Here is a 15,770-nt window from a genome sequence, read left to right on the forward strand (position 1 = left end):
GTCGTGTGATCTCATCAGTCCTTGCTCGCTCATCTCTGACAAAAACAATCTGACCTGCTTTATCTATTTCTCACTTCAAACTATTAATTTCAAAGAAAGATTGAGGCGGCCTTTTCAGTGTGATTGTGGAATAAAAAAAGGAAACCACTCGTGTTTTCCTGCTGGTTCTTCTCCAGGGGTGGCTTTGGAGCTGAGCTGGGTTCTGAGCTCGGGGGAGAATCCAGCCCTGCTCATTCCTGCGTGTTCCTGCTCCTGTCCTGCTCCTGCTCTGCACCCTCAGGTGTGAAAATACAGAGATCCCTACAGTGTTTTCCAATCTGCTGCTCCTTTGCATTTCCCACTACAAAAAAAAAAAAAAAAAAGGAAATCTTTTCCTAACTGTGCGTGCAGATATTGTGTTATGCATCGAAAATTCTGCTGTTTCCTGCCTGCATTTATCTTGCTGTGGAATAATTTTCATGTGACTGGAAGGATTTTTTTCTCACAAACAAGAAAAACACCTCCCAGAGGCAACAACTGATGGAAATTGCAGAGGCTTTGGAGTGTTTCTGTGGTGGTGCATCCCAAATATTCCCTTATCTAAGAGAAAATGATGTGAGATTTTGCACCTGCCTGAGCTGATGGGTTTCTTTTCATTCCTAAACATCTCTAGGAAGCTCAGGCATGTTTGTCACCCATGAGATTGAAGAATTATTATGGAATCCTGGAATGGGTTGAGTTGGAAAGGACCTCAAAGCTCATCCAGTCCATCCTGCCATGCCCAGGGACACTCCCACTATCCCAGGCTGGTCCAAGCATTGTCCAGCCTGGCCTGGGACACTTCCAGGGATCCAGGGGCAGCCCCAGCTGCTTGTGGAATTCCATTCCAGGGCCTCCCCACCCTCCCAACCACAAATTTCTAAATTAATTTTGATTTAGTAATGAATTTTTGAACACTTAATAATTCTTATCACGTATTCAGACAGTTGAGCTTCTTCGAAGTTGTTGCATGGGAATAAATGAACAAAAATTTATAGGAAGTTTCATATCTCAGAAGGTACTAAATGCTGAGTTGTATCTAAAGAAATGTTTTGTCCCCAGTCCAGGAAGAAATTTAAAAAAAAAAAAAAAGAGAAATCAAAACAGTTTCTTCCATTTGAGCAGAGACATATGTTTGGTGGGTTGGCACCAGACTAGGATGCAGAATCCTGTAGAACCAACTCTTCATACTCTGGGATATTTAGAGGAACAACATTCAAAATAAAGTGCTGGAGAGCAGAAGAAAAAGAGAAAAATTTAAAAAAGAAGAACGGGGAGCACCTGAAGAGCAGCACAGAGGAATTCTAGGCACTCCTGGGCCGTGGTGACCAGGAAAGGGAGTCCAGGATCCACAGGGATCTGTTGGACAGGGCTTGGAGCAACCTGGGACAGTGGGACCATGGCAGGGGTGGCACTGGATGGGCTTTGAGGTCCCTTCCAACCCAAACCATCCCGGGATTCTGTGGATTTCTGTCTTTGTGTATCAAATGTCTTAGAGGAGTCAACACCGTAAATCACAGAAAACATTTAATTCCATCAATAAATTCCCATTAATTGGAGATGAGGTCATAGTGACTCCTCCTGGTCTTAGGGTGATGATCATAAAATCATATTTAGAAAAAATGAAGCTCTTGGGTGTCATTCAGCAAAATGAACAAGTCCCAAGAAATTCGGCAGATTTCCCTTGAAAGATGTGGTTAAACACAGAAGAAATTTCTTCCCAGTGCTGTGATGCTCCAAGCCCTTGGAGAAGGCTTAGAGGTTTTGAGAACAAAATTAATGATACCCTTACAATTATTGCAGTTGTTCTGTTTGAGAGTGATGATTAAATCTGATCAGAAATAACATCTGCAGTGGGAGCAGAGTTGAAATATCTGGATTGTGGCTGTGCAGTTCACAAAGAAAACAGAAAATATCATCTATTAACACAAAAGGCAACGTGAGAATGATTTATTTGTCAGTGGAAAAAAATAAAATACAGATCTTTTCATGGCACTGAAAAAAATGTGGGGGGATTAAGAACTGAATGGGAAGTTTGAAGCACAGTTGATAGAAAACCTCAGCACCAAATTATGTGAACAAAGTCACTTTAAGGGAAGACTCAGAACCACTTTGGAGACTTTAAACAGAATCTGTTTAAAGTGGCACAATGAAATATGTCATCATCATCCCAGAGCTGCTCCATATTATGTGTTCTCCCTTTAAAATGCCATTTTTTCACTCCAATTCTCAATCCATTTCCCAGTTTTTTGCAGGTGGGCTTTCCTTTTAGGAGCCACTGATCCAAACTGCTGTGCTGAGCTCATTCAAGGAATCAGTTGTTGGGCCCTGCCTGGCCTTCTGTACCAGTTTATTCCTTGGGCTTTGTTGGGTTAGGCTTAGGGTTTGGGTTAGGGTTGGGTTAGAGGCCAAATAAAGGAGACCAAAGCAAACAGAGCTGTCAGAAAGTGGTGCTGGTTGAACTTGGTGATCTCAGAGGCTTTGTCCAACCTTAACTACTCCTGATTCTGAGGGGTTGTAGGTTTTGGCTGCACAAGGTGTGGGTTTAAATGTTTGGGTTTAGTGGATTTGGGCTTGGAAAAGCCCTCCAAGGTCATGGAGTCCAAGCTGTGGCCATCTCCACCTTGTCACCAGAGCCCTGAGTGCCACCTCCAGGCGTTCTTGGACCTCAGTGCACCAACATTTGGTGTCCTGGCTTGGGTTGTTCAGTGATGCTGAGCTCATCACCAGATCTTTTTCACCTCCTGTTTCTCAGAAACTTTGTGACTTCCAGGTCTTTCTTGAGCCTTCAATTATGAAGAAAACCTTTTTCCATTCCTCTCCTGCCCCTCAACCCCACCTTGAACCATATCTGAAGTTCCTCACCAATCTGTGGGTCACTCCCAGGGCCTGCTCAGCAGCTTTTTAGGAGTTCCCTGGCTCATTTTGGGTCTGGGATGTTCTCCCCAGGCTGACCCCTCCGTTCTCAGCTGGGCAGGGACAGCCAGGTCCTTTCTCAGGTCTGCAGGAGAAGGAGAGGGAACAGATTGGTGGTAGTTTTATTCCAGACACTGATGGGATTTATTTCCTCTGCGAGGATTTTGTATTTTTGGAAGCTCTAGAAGGAGCGGAGTGTCCATGTAGGGATTCCATAACTTGCTGGTTTGTGGCAGAAGTTGGTTTGAAAGGTGATTTTTCTCAGGAGGTTTTTCCTTTGCTTAGGCTTGGGTTCCTCCATGCTCTTAGAAAGTCTAAACCAAGTGGAACTGACTGAGTAAAAGAGAAAAATTGTTTACAAGACAAAAACTTTTGGGCCTGATGAGTTTTCTAGTGATTGAATTTTTTATATTTATCTTTCCATAGCTTCAGTGCTGAGACATGAAAGCAGCACTAACAAATTGTGCTCTGGGGTTATATTGTTGAGTAATTTTATTTTTTAAAATCATAACTGGCATATATAGTGACCTTGTCGTAAAGTTACCTTTAATTTCAGCCTAGGGATGTGGTTTAACTTTTCATAATCTATTAGTGCTTATAATATGTCACATTTCAGTGCTAATTTGTAATCTTATTTAATTGAAATTTTAACTCGTGGGACCCTTGCTGTTGTTATTTTGGTATAACAATGAATTCCCCAAGTTAGATGTATTTTTAAATATATTAATGCAAAATAATTATCATATTCCTCAAGCAGACCAATCCCTTCCCATGTAGGGACTGTTTATTTTTAACAGCAGCTCCTAAATTCACGTTTTGCATGAAATTGTGCCTTTTGAATCAATAAATCAAGCAGTGTTTAGCTCTCCTGGCTGATTTTGTGCTCTGGTGTTGTTGTGCAGATCCTTGCTGACGATGGTGGTCGCTGGAGGCAGCACTGTTGAAGATTATATCATTTACAGACAAGATCTCTGAAATCTGTTCCCTTCAGACAGCAAAGGTAACTCAAATAATCCACATTATGCATTTATCTCAAAGTAATAAGTTTGGTTTTGACCTTCAAAATTGAACAGCAGCTGAAATTTGGGAGTCTGACCGCTCTGCCAGATTTTAACCCCTTTTGTAATAATAATTTTAATTTATTCTGAAGTGAAAAATAATAAATATCCATGGAAAGAGCTGAATTTCTTCTCCTCCTTTTAGTTACAGGAATATCCATCCTTCCTTAGTTTCTCTTTTTTTCCTGCACTTAATGTTTTTCTTTATTTTTCTTTTCTCACGAGTGTTTTGACCTGCAGATCAGTTACAATATTTTTGTGGTATTGATGAGAACCAGCACTGCCTTAAAATCTAAAGAGTAATTGAGGATGGGGCTTATGCTCAAAAATACAAAAATTTGGTAAAAAAAGGGTAAAACAGTGGTAAATCTCTTGAAAATTTCTATAGAATTTTAGAAGTATGATTTCTTTAAATGAAATATTGAAAGCACAAATCTGATGTGTCCTGTGCCATTTATTTTCTCTGCTTGTATTATTTATTATTAGTAAATGATCCAAAGAAATGTGAGGATATTCAGGAGAGTTTTGTTTATGGATCATTTTTTCCTATTTTGAAACTAACTCTCTATAAACACCGTAGGTAATATGGGACTTTTTTTTTCTATTATGGAAATAGAGCTAATTTTCCCACTCATTATCTGCTGTTAATTTAATGTGTGGCAATATCTGAAATTTAGTGCTGATTATGGCAGTAGATTTTTGGTTAGCAGTACAGCTCATCTATGAGCAAACCAATTAAGACATCATTTCAGAATATAATTGAGCTCTTAATGGGGCACTTGAATTCACTGGGAATTTACATATTTGCTTTTCTTTGCTTTAGCAGAGAGGTCCAAAATGAGGCTCCAGCTTCAGTTTGGAACTTCTGGAGGCACCAACTCGAGCTGAGGCTTCTCAAAGTGAAGCCTCTAAAATGCTCTTGAATAAGGGCAGGGATAAATTCATGGATAAGCTCCTTAATTCTGAAATCTGAACTTTGGATGCCTCTTAGGAGGTGGGAATTTGAGGAACACAACCTCTGCTGTTCTTAGGATGCTGAGGCCCAGGTGATGCTCTGGTGCAGTTAAATCTGGTTGCAGTTAAATCTGCTCTGGTGCAGTTAAATCAGTTAAAACTGATTTAAATACCAAGTTTGCTCAGTGTTTGTAATTAATTTTCTCCTTTTAGTCAAATCAGGATCTGCTGGGAAAGGGCTCATTCTGCAGAGCTTTAGAATACAGACCTTTCTATACATGTATAATATATACACATATATAATCTCTATTTTGAAGCAGTATCAATAGAGAATTCTTGGAAGTGCTGTGTTAGCCCACACAAATTAAGTGTGTCATTTATGGAGTCTTTGAAAATGAAGGAAGAAAATGAAGGCAGTTCTCTTCTCTTTTCATTTTCCCTTAGTTTGGGGATTTTTTTGACCCTCACAAGGAAGATTTTTCCATTTAAAAGACAACATAGGTTATTTATGCCTCTGCCTTATTGAGGGGTTGATTTGTGTTGTTGTCACTCTTCCCTTCCAGGATAGACCTTTGCATGTTTCCATTTGTTCTAAAATGGGAATCAACACCATTTGGAAAACCAAATGTTTTGGGGGAATAATTATCAAAGTGTGTGTTTGGGTTCTGAAAAACCATTTTTTTTCTAGGTGAAAAACTAGGGCAGGGAAAGTCGTTTTCTCTCTAAGGTTCATGTTGTACTGGTTATTTCCTGAAAGTTTTAATATGTACATGTGGATAAACCTCAGGATGCTCCAGTGAACTCCAAGAAAACATTTAGTTCTCATTCTCAGCATCTTAACTTGTATTTTGTACATTTTTTTTCCCCCACTAAAGTGCTCACAGCTGTGCAGGTATTGCAGCCACTGCTGCTGTTCCATTTGATCTATTTTTAAAGCAGGGGCTCTCTGGATGGAATCCACATTCCTGTGTAGTCCAATACTCCCAAACCTTCCTGACCCTGCCTCACCCACTCAGACCTCATGCATTATCTTTAATTATATGATAACATTGCAATTTTCCTCTATAGAAACCCTTCCATTAAATAAATGGAATTTAACCAGCAATCCGCTGCCTTTAATGGTTCAATCCTTCCTTCCTCAGAAGTGTTCAGGCCTTTCCCTGCAGATGGAATTCACAATTTCTGCTTTCTTGCACCTTTTAGCAACAGGTTTTGGAGAATCCCACGCTGGTTTGGGTTGGAAGGGACATTAAAATTCATCCAGTTCTGTGGCAGGGACACCTCCCACTGTCCCAGGCTGCTCCAAGTCCCAACATCCAATCTTGCCTGGCACCTTCCAGGGATCCAGGGGCAGCCACAGCTGCTCTGGGAATCCCAGCCCAGAGGATTCCCCAATGTCCCATCCATCCCTCCCTCTGGCAGTGGGAGCCATTCCCTGGCTCCTGTCCCTCCATCCCTTGTCCCCAGTCCCTCTGCAGCTCTCCTGGAGCCCCTTCAGGCCCTGCCAGGGGCTCTGAGCTCTGCCTGGAGCCTTCCCTTCTCCAGACATCATCCACAATTCCATGTGCTGCTCTGGTCCAGCATCAGGATTTGGGAGGCACCATGGGGAGAAGGCAGGGAGGGGTAAGCAAATGAGATCTTTGGATCAATTATTTTGCTGCATTTTATCTCCAGAGAGAATCTTCAGTTCTTGGAGCATTTCCGTGGCCTCCTGAGGACTCACTCCAGAGCTTCTCTGTGCCAGGGCCCAACCACCCTCCCAGCCAGGAATTCCCAATCCCCAATGTCCCATCCATCCCTGCCCTCTGGCACTGGGAGCCATTCCCTGGCTCCTGTCCCTCCATCCCTTGTCCCCAGTCCCTCTGCAGCTCTCCTGGAGCCCCTTCAGGCCCTGCCAGGGGCTCTGAGCTCTGCCTGGAGCCTTCCCTTCTCCAGGGGAACATTCCCAGCTCTCCCAGGCTGGCTGCAGAGGGGCTCCAGCCCTTCAGCAGCTCCATGGCTCCTCTGGATTCTCTCCAGAAGCTCCAGATTTTCCTTGTTTTGGGGGCAAATCCAGCATTAATAACAGGGAAACCTCCCAGCACTGCACACCTGGGAGGACGAGCAGGGTTTGCATCTGTCCATCTTTTCCAACATGGCAAATTCCAGGTGGAATCTGGAGGGACGTGCTGCTGTGCTCTAAGTGACAGACACAGGCAGTGCCCTGTGCCATCCCCAGCTCCAAGCCTCGCTGTCTCTGGGCCATTCCTGGGCCAGCTGCAGAATTCCATCGCCCTGCAGAGCCTTGGCTGTGCTCCCCCTGCTCTGGGCAGGGCCTGCTCCCACCCTGTGCTCCCCAGGCTTATCCTGAGACAGCCTTGCCTCCCAGCACTTCTCTCCTCAGCCTGTTTTTCCTGAATTGTCATGAAAAGCAGGAGCCCACTTCCCTTTTCTGAAGGCCTGATGTTTTTCTGAGAACAATCCATTTTCTGTCTCGCTCTCTCTTCTTTCCATATGAAAGGCTTGGAGGTTTGTGAAATCCCAAGGTGCTCTCTCTAAAGCGAGGTATAAACCAATTCTACTTTCTTAAATCTAATAAAAGGAGACCTACTTCATTTGAATTTTTTTTTCCTACTGAAATTATTTTAAGGATTTGGGTTGAAAAAAAAGACATTTTGCTAATGTTGCTCTTTAATATCACAACTTTTAGGAGCATTTGAGAGCCAAATTTTCAAAGTACATTTGAGATGTAATAGATTTGATAAGTTGTTCTCTGCCTGAGCAGAAATTTTTGTACCACTTCTGCCAAGTTTTTGCAAGAAGTTTGTTTTCCATGATCCCCCTTTCTCTTCCAGCTGCTCCTTCTGAAACTGAATTATGGGCTGGCATTTTGAATTTTTCCTTACACAGATATTGTAAATAAAACCAACTACAAAGGCTTTTCATTTTGAAAAATTGGAGCAGCAGGCACCCTGAACAAAAGGAAATGTTCCCAACACTCCTTTTGTTGTAACCAAATTAATCAAGCTCAGAGATTTGGTTGTAATTTCAAAGTTAAATGTTTAAGTAATGCAAAACTTCTTAATCCTGCAGTGCCTCTGTCTTTAACATTCATAGCAAAATAGCAAAATTGTTACAGTTAATTTTTTTAATAGTTAATTTTTCTTAGCAAAGCTAAAGATTGGCTTCCTACAACCCCAGGAACCTGAATACCTCCAGAAAGTTTTGGGGTTCTTGGGATCTCTCCAGCAAATGTTGAGGGTTTGGATTATTTCAGTCTGTGGTAGTAGAAAATCTTACATATCTCCATCCTTGGGTTTTCCTGAAATATCACAAGAAATTTCTGTGAAGTGAAAGTCACATCTTTTTGCTGAAAGGGCTACTGGTTTAAAACAACAAATAAGAACTCCTGTCATTATTTGTTAATTATAAATTATATTTAAAAGAAGAATGTATGGTGTAGTACTTAAGATAAACCAAATTATTCTTTTCTATTGAACCACCAAACCAAACTCAGATCATTGATTTTTGTTTCAATATTTCCGTCTGAAAGAAAAAAAAACTGAAAGGAAGCTAAGGGCAGTGAATTTAAAATGTATCTGTTAATGAAAACCTAAAAAAAGTTTATTTTTTTTACATGAAGGTGGCCTGAAAGGTTGTGAAGGGATTCTTGTTTTTTTCATTTGGTGTTTCAGTTTTGTTTTCTATTCCCCTTCCTGTCAATTCACATCCTTGGAGAGCCACAATCATGGTGAAAAATGTGTGGAAATGCTTTAGGAAAGCATCATCATTTTTGACATTCCCAACTGGCCTTTTCCTAGAAGGATCCCAGTCCAGGGAAATGCTTGAAAATTAAAACCAGGGATGCTTTTAAAATCAAACACAGCAAGTTTCTGAAGAAAGGAGCCTCTCTTCCTCTCCAAAGCTGTGGTGATCCTCCAGAGCTGCACACAAAAAGGGTTATTTTTATTTTTTACCACATTCCTGAAAAATATTCCTGAGAGGGGAAGATTCTCACCAAGGTGGGGCAGAAATTGCCACAGTTGGCTTTGGCTCAGCCTCCCATACTAAGTTTGGATCACTTCAAAGGATTCATCGCATTTCTTGGAGGTTTCATCTCAGAATCAGGGAATCATTTGGGTTGGAAAAGACCTTTAAGGTCCCAGAGTCCAACCTGAACCCGACCCAAGTCACCCCCACTTTATTGGTGCCACTCTGAGAGTGGGGGCAAAACAGCTGAGTTTAGGGAAAGGGAAGATGAGCTCAAGTTTCTGTTGAAAAACTCATCAAAAGTTAAAATGTCTCCTTTTTTTTTATTTAATCCCAGAACTAAAGCTGTTCAGGATACAGTGAATTTTCCAGGGCAGCAGGAATCTATTTGAGGTGCTTGTTGTTTAGGTGTTAGAAAACAAAATGCTCTTGTTTCTGTACCACATAAATGGGAGTTCACTGGTGAATCTCTGTGTGATTTGATCATAAATAGTTCGTCAGGAAGCAGCTCCAGGAGTGAATTCTTGGTTCATTCCTGTCCCAACGAGGGAACAGCAAAACCTGGCCACAGGTGCCGCTTCAATAAAAGGCAGCAGAGGAAAATCATAAATATTATAGGTATTATAGTGTATATTTAACCTCCTCAAGATAATTCCAACACCATTTTTTTATGCTGCTAATTCTTATTTGGAAGTTTTATACCTTTGCCAGTGCAGACATTTATGCTGGTTCAGACCTATATATGTATTTATTATTTTTTTTTCCCCTTTAAGTTTTCTTGTTATCTGCAGCACAATTTCAGCATTTGAGTGGCAGCAAGTGACATTTGCAGAGGACAGATCCTGCAGGCAAATGAGCAGGTGACAGGAGGCACAATGGCACTCAGGAATAGTCTGACACGTGGGTGTTCCGACTGGAGGATCCTCTTTGTGTTCAGTGGAGTTCTCATGGAGCAGCCTGCAGTTGATATTGTATTCTCAGAGTACAGAATTCAATGTATCCCCAGCACACACAGCCTTCAGCTGGGGTTCTTTACACCTTTCTGCCTTATAATGGCACCTGAAGTGCAGAAAGCTGAGTAAACTGCCTCTGAGTGCTGCATCACAATGATGTGCACATGCCTTCATCAGGTTAATATTTATTACTCAGTTGCTTGTGATCCTTGGAAAACAGTTCTTGGGAACTGCTGATGGGAGAGAAAGAGTTTTGTTCCTCTAAAGGGCGCTTCAAAACTCACTGGAAACCACAAAACTTTCATCTTTCAGTGAAGCAAGTTAGCAAATCCCTGATTCATGTGATTAAAAATTATCAATCAGGCTGCTTAAAACCAGTAAAGTCAAATGATCAATATTTGGCTGTTTTTTCCATGTCAGGAAATCATGTGGGTAGCCCTGTTCTGCAGCCCTGCAATCCTGTAACATCCAGCTCTGTAACAAAGTCTCCTCTTGGAAAGGATTGGGAGGGTTTAAAGGTGAGCCAGGCACCTTCTGAGCACAAGGGTATAAAATCTGGAGGTTCCCACCAAATGTTTTTCCATAATTCAGTTGGAAAGGCTTTTTTCTACTGCCTTTTCAGTGGAAATTATAATTATGAACTAGTCCATACATAAAACTGATTTTTCTGATTCGTCTTAAATTGCATTTCCTTGATGATCTAAAATCTAAAATACATTTCAAGCTTTTAAAAATAGACCAGAGAAGGGGACAAGTCCCTGCTTTGACACAGATGTTTCTGCAGGAGGGCCAATGCCCTCAGATTATCATGATGGTCCCATCTAAACATATTTAAAATACAAAATTACACATTCTCCATGAATAGTTTTGATTTGGGCTGCAGGAATGTGGAGCTAAAATTCCACTTAAAGATGGTTTATAATTATGAAGGACCAGGCTGGCTGCAGCTGCAGGGACAGGGATAAGGACAGGCTGATGAGCCCAGAGCAGGAGATGGGAATCACAGACCTGATCCCTGGAAAAACACACTCTGGGAGCCCAGGTTTAATGTCCAAAGTTATAGTGATGTCTTGTTCAGGCTGCCCTGGAGCAGAGGCTGGGCAGAGTCACAGAACAAAGCAGGGATTTATCCCAAGGATCTCCTGCATGGATCCACCTTGGGCAGCACCAGAGCCCAGCCAGGGCTGCACCCAAGATGAACCAAAATGGCCCCAAAATGCACGAGCGCTCCCGGGGTCTCTCCCTGGGATCAGTTCTGCTCCATTTGCATCTTGCACTTCATTGTCCCATTCCAGCTTTAGCCCAGGCAGTCCCACCCTGCTTGTTTTTCTCTCTGCAGCCCATGGGGTTGGTGCTCCTGGGCTGAGATTTGGATCATTTGTCCTTGGTGCCCAGCTGGAGCAGGAATTGTTTTGTCTCCCTGCTCTGTGCACAGAGCTCAGCATCCCTTAAACATTATCCCTTTTACACTAAAGCAGCACAGAACCTGAAAAATATAAAAGCTAAACCTGAGGCATCAATATTCAAGTACTTTTTTGAAGAGGGGAGTGTGGCTCATCCATGAGAAAATCCTTCAAACCAGGAATACTTTTTGGGAAACCTGACCTGGAGTGAAGATGGGAGTGAGGGCATGGCTTGTGTGGTTGTGTCTGACGTCTCTGGATCTGCTCCCTGCAGGATTTGATTTCCTGCCCCAGACAGGTCCTTTTGCTTTTCCAGGCATCCAAGGGGGAATAAGGAAGGGTCACTCTCCAGTTCCTAAAAGGGCTCCAGGAGAGCTGGAGAGGGACTGGGGAGAAGACATGGAGGGGGGACAGGAGCCAGGGCATGGCTCCCAGTGCCAGAGGGCAGGGATGGATGGGACATTGGGGATTGGGAATTCCTGACTGGGAGGGTGGGCAGGCCCTGGCACAGGGTGCTCAGAGCAGCTGTGGCTGCCCCTGGATCCCTGGCAATGCCCAAGGCCAGGCTGGACAGGGCTTGGGTCACCCTGGGACAGTGGGAGGTGTCCCTGCCATGGATGAGGGGTGCCACCCCTGGATGAGTTTCCAAGCCCGTCCCCTGTGGTGGGATTGTGTGAATTTCAGAAGGCAGCCCAGTGACTGTTCCCTGCCTCCCTGCAGCTCCCAGGCTATCACCTTTCACAGGCTCTGCTCACAGCTCCCTGATCTTGTTTCAGAGCCTGGGACTGACAGTGAGCTCAGCACAGCACCCAGAAAACTGTTTGCATATTAATTACCCATAATAGCAACAAAATGCATTTTATATAAAATTCCTCATCTTCTGCCTCTCATCTGGATGATGTTAGAAATCTTTTCCAACTTTAAACATTCTGTGATCTGGACTGAGGTATTTTCTGTGTTTTATACATACTAAATCCTGCCTAACTGTATTTTTGCTTCTTGTTGCAGTTTATGATTCCTTGTGCCCCTCCCTCAGCTGTGCTTGTGCTTCAGCCTTTTCTTGAACTTCTTGCAGAAAGGAAAAACAAATCCAGTTGGGAAAAGTTTGTGCAAGGCATTTGTGTGGAAATGATCTCCTAACCAGGGAGCTGAGGAGCACAGCCCAGTGTCCTCCTGCTCTGGCTCTGTGGCACAAATTTGATTTATGAAGTGCTACGTTTGTAGCTGCACTCCTGATGTGCCTTGGTTTTTATCCCCAAAATTACTGATACCCACCATGTGGTAGGTTTTAAACAGAGATTTTTTTCAGAGGCTGAAACATTTGTGAAGGTAAGGCTTGTGCTGTCCCAAATCAATAGTTACACACCAAATTGTGAGGGAGATCAGTGGCATTGTTGAGAATTCAGAACCTGCACTCCAGGTATGGAGTGACAGAATTCCAGCACTGTCTGTCCTCTCCCACTGTGCAGAAATTCTGGAGGAAGAGCTAAAACCATGAAGGATTTTTGGGTTCAGGTCAGGGGGATTACATTGCAGGCTGGAAGGAAAGAAGGGTCTGGCTTTTCCCTCTGTGATCAATCCCTAAAGCCAGGAGGATGTAAGAAGCTGAAAGCAGTTTAGCCCCTCAGCCTGGGAAGTGAACTTGAAAAGTGGGATGAAGGGAAGGGGGGCAAGGGGAGCTTGCAAGGATTACAGACTCTTCCTTCTTGTTGGAATAGCAGGGTTGTGCTCCTTGCAGTAAATTCTAGCTTAGATCCAAGTTCATGGAATATCTACAATAATGGGAAATATTCTTGCTGTTGTTCCAAAAAGCTTCATGGATTAAGTTTTTTGAGTGTTACTCTTCAGGAGTGGGAAGTTTTAAAAGCAATTTTCAAAAGGGAAGAAAAAAAAACCCCAAACCACAACATACAAAAGATCTGCTGGACTGGCACAATGGCAAATTATTTGTTTAGGTGGAAAAAGGAATTTATAAAATGTTAATCTAGGTTTGAACTGTGTCTTCTAGCAGTGAACTAAATGTGATTTAGTGATGGAAAAAAAGTGATTTTAAAGCAGACAGATTGAGGATTGTCCAGCTGGAATTGCTGAATCCTGGAGTCCTGATTCTTGATGGCAGAGCTGAAAAAGCATTCCAGTTACATGCCCTAATCACAGAATCACAAACACAGCTCTGTAATGACTGAATTTCAGTGTTCCAGTCCTGAATTTCAGTGTTCCATCCCTGAATTTCAGTGCTCCATCCCTGAATTTCAGTGTTCTATTCTTGAATTTCAGTGTTCCATCCCTGAATTTCAGTGTTCTATCTCTGAATTTCACTGTTCCATTCCTGAATTTCAGTGTTCCATTCCTGAATTTCAGTGTTCATCCTGAACCTGCCATTCCTAATCAGTGTTCCATTCCTGAATTTCAGTGCTCCATCCCTGAATTTCAGTGTTCTATCTCTGAATTTCACTGTTCCATTCCTGAATTTCACTCTTCCAGTCCTGAATTTCATTGCTCCATCCCTGAATTTCAGTGTTGCATTCCTGAATTTCAGCATTCTATCCCTGAATTTCAGCATTCTACCCCTGAATTTCATTGCTCCATCCCTGAATTTCAGTGTTCCATCCCTGAATTTCAGTGTTCCATTCCTGCATTCTGGAAGGGCCTCTCATTCCAATACCTGACCCTTCTGCTTTTCAGATTTTTAGGTAACTCAGGTTTTGCAAGATGAGCTCTAGGACACAGATTCCAAACCAGTTAAATTTCTTCTTGCCTGCCTTTGAGCTCATCTAGAAACACTGTCAATGCAGAAGCCATCGCTGTTGTTCATTTCCATGATTCTATAGCTCCAATAAAAGGTAAAAAATAAGATTTTTGAGAAATATTGAAGGTGTTTTGATGAGGTTTTCTTGTGAAGGTCTAGAGAAAATAAGCATGAATTCTTCTATCAGTGGGTCTTGCTGTAACATCTGCAACTTGATTTAAGTTTAATAAATTACTAAATTCAGGGTTTGGCCAACAAAAGTGAGTGGTGGGACAACCTGGGGCACTTCTGGATTTCTCCAAATGGAATCTGGAGTTTGTCCTTGTCCACAGCAGCTCAAGGCCTGACAGTAGAAGAAAACAGAATATTTCTGACAGCTCAGAATGCTGAGTTGATGCTTTCAAGACTAGAAAGTAAATAATACAATAAACCCACAACCTGATCTGTGCTTCTAAAGAAAATGCTGAAAACCTCTGACACCTTCAAGGCACCCTTTGAACATTAGAAAAACTTGGATTTTATCTCCTTTTCGCTCAAAGGCATGGTCTGCTGTGGTTTCAGATGCAGAGGTTGGTGGTCTCCAGGACCTGGATGTTTTTTCCTTTTGACATTTTTAAAGCGCCTAATAGAGAGTGGGAGGGCCTGCTGGCTGCCTAATTAGAGTGATTTAATTTTTAAACAGCTTTCAGTGGGTGTCACATACGGTACCTCTGGATGGATTCTGACAGGGGTACAGGACTGAAGGCCTTTGGCTTTGCAGGAACCAAACTGTCTCCTCAGCTGCTGTTGTTTCACCAGAACCAGTCCAGAAACACTTGGAGGGATTTGGGAGGTGGGAGCAGAGCTTTCCTCATGTCCCTGAACTCCTTTGGGGTCACCCTGAGCTCTGCCTGGTGGCTCCCCAGGAGGTTTCCCTTCAGTGGGAAGTTCTGTGTGGGTATTTGGGAGCAGGACACCAACGTGAGCTTTCACCATGGCCACTGGCAGGGGGTGGGCAGGGAATCCCAAAGCTTCACATCCCACATTGTCATGGGATCATGGAATGGGTGGGGTTGGAAAGGACATGAAATCATCCCAATCCATGGGCAGGGACACCTCCCACTGTCCCAGGTGCTCCAGCCTGGCCTTCGGCACTGCCAGGGATCCAGGGGCAGCCCCAGCTGCTCTGGGAATCTCAGCCCAGCCCCTCTCACCCTCCCAGGGAAGGTGCCAAGGCTCCCAACAGGTGATTTTCCAGGAGTCATCCCTGAAGGAATCACTCACTAGGTGGTTAAAAACACCAGGATTTGCAGTGTGCCAGAGAACACTTCCACAAAGCAGTTTAGTAGCTGATAACTTCACAATTCATGTTCCAGAAAGTTCTCTGGCATCTCTTGGAATGCACCCAAGCAGCAGTATTACTTTTTGCCTAATAAATAGAAGAATATGTTAAATTGTGTTGATATTAACGCCAAAAGCTACCAAAAATAAATGGGGTGCTTGTTCCTTTTTGTCCCTTCAAAAAACAAAAACTAAACCAAGAGTTAAGTTCTATCCCTTGCACTTTATTAAATTTAAAAAGAGAAAAGAAGACACATTGGCTCTGTTCAATTTTCCAGTGGTTTGAGGAAGAAAAAGTCACTTTTTAATGGGAAGAGAAAATGAGCCTTGCTTTGAGTGCTGGAAGCCCAACAGTTAAAAATACAAGAAATCTTTTACTATTGCAAATCCTGCTCAGTTAAAGGGAACGTGGCAATTCTGAATCCTCTGT

The 15,770-nt window shown here is 42.8% G+C and overlaps 1 protein-coding gene across 1 annotated transcript in view; it reads left to right on the forward strand.

The window, feature by feature from the left end:
* The window catches only part of MBD5 (methyl-CpG binding domain protein 5), a 121,775-nt gene that overhangs the window by 42,836 nt on the left and 63,169 nt on the right, over positions 1-15,770 (forward strand). The window contains 1 exon segment of the mRNA XM_030951798.1: positions 3,837-3,934. The gene's annotated coding sequence lies outside the window, so the exon portion shown is untranslated.

The sequence above is a fragment of the Camarhynchus parvulus genome, chromosome 7, assembly GCF_901933205.1.
Source record: "Camarhynchus parvulus chromosome 7, STF_HiC, whole genome shotgun sequence".
Lineage (NCBI taxonomy): Eukaryota > Metazoa > Chordata > Aves > Passeriformes > Thraupidae > Camarhynchus > Camarhynchus parvulus.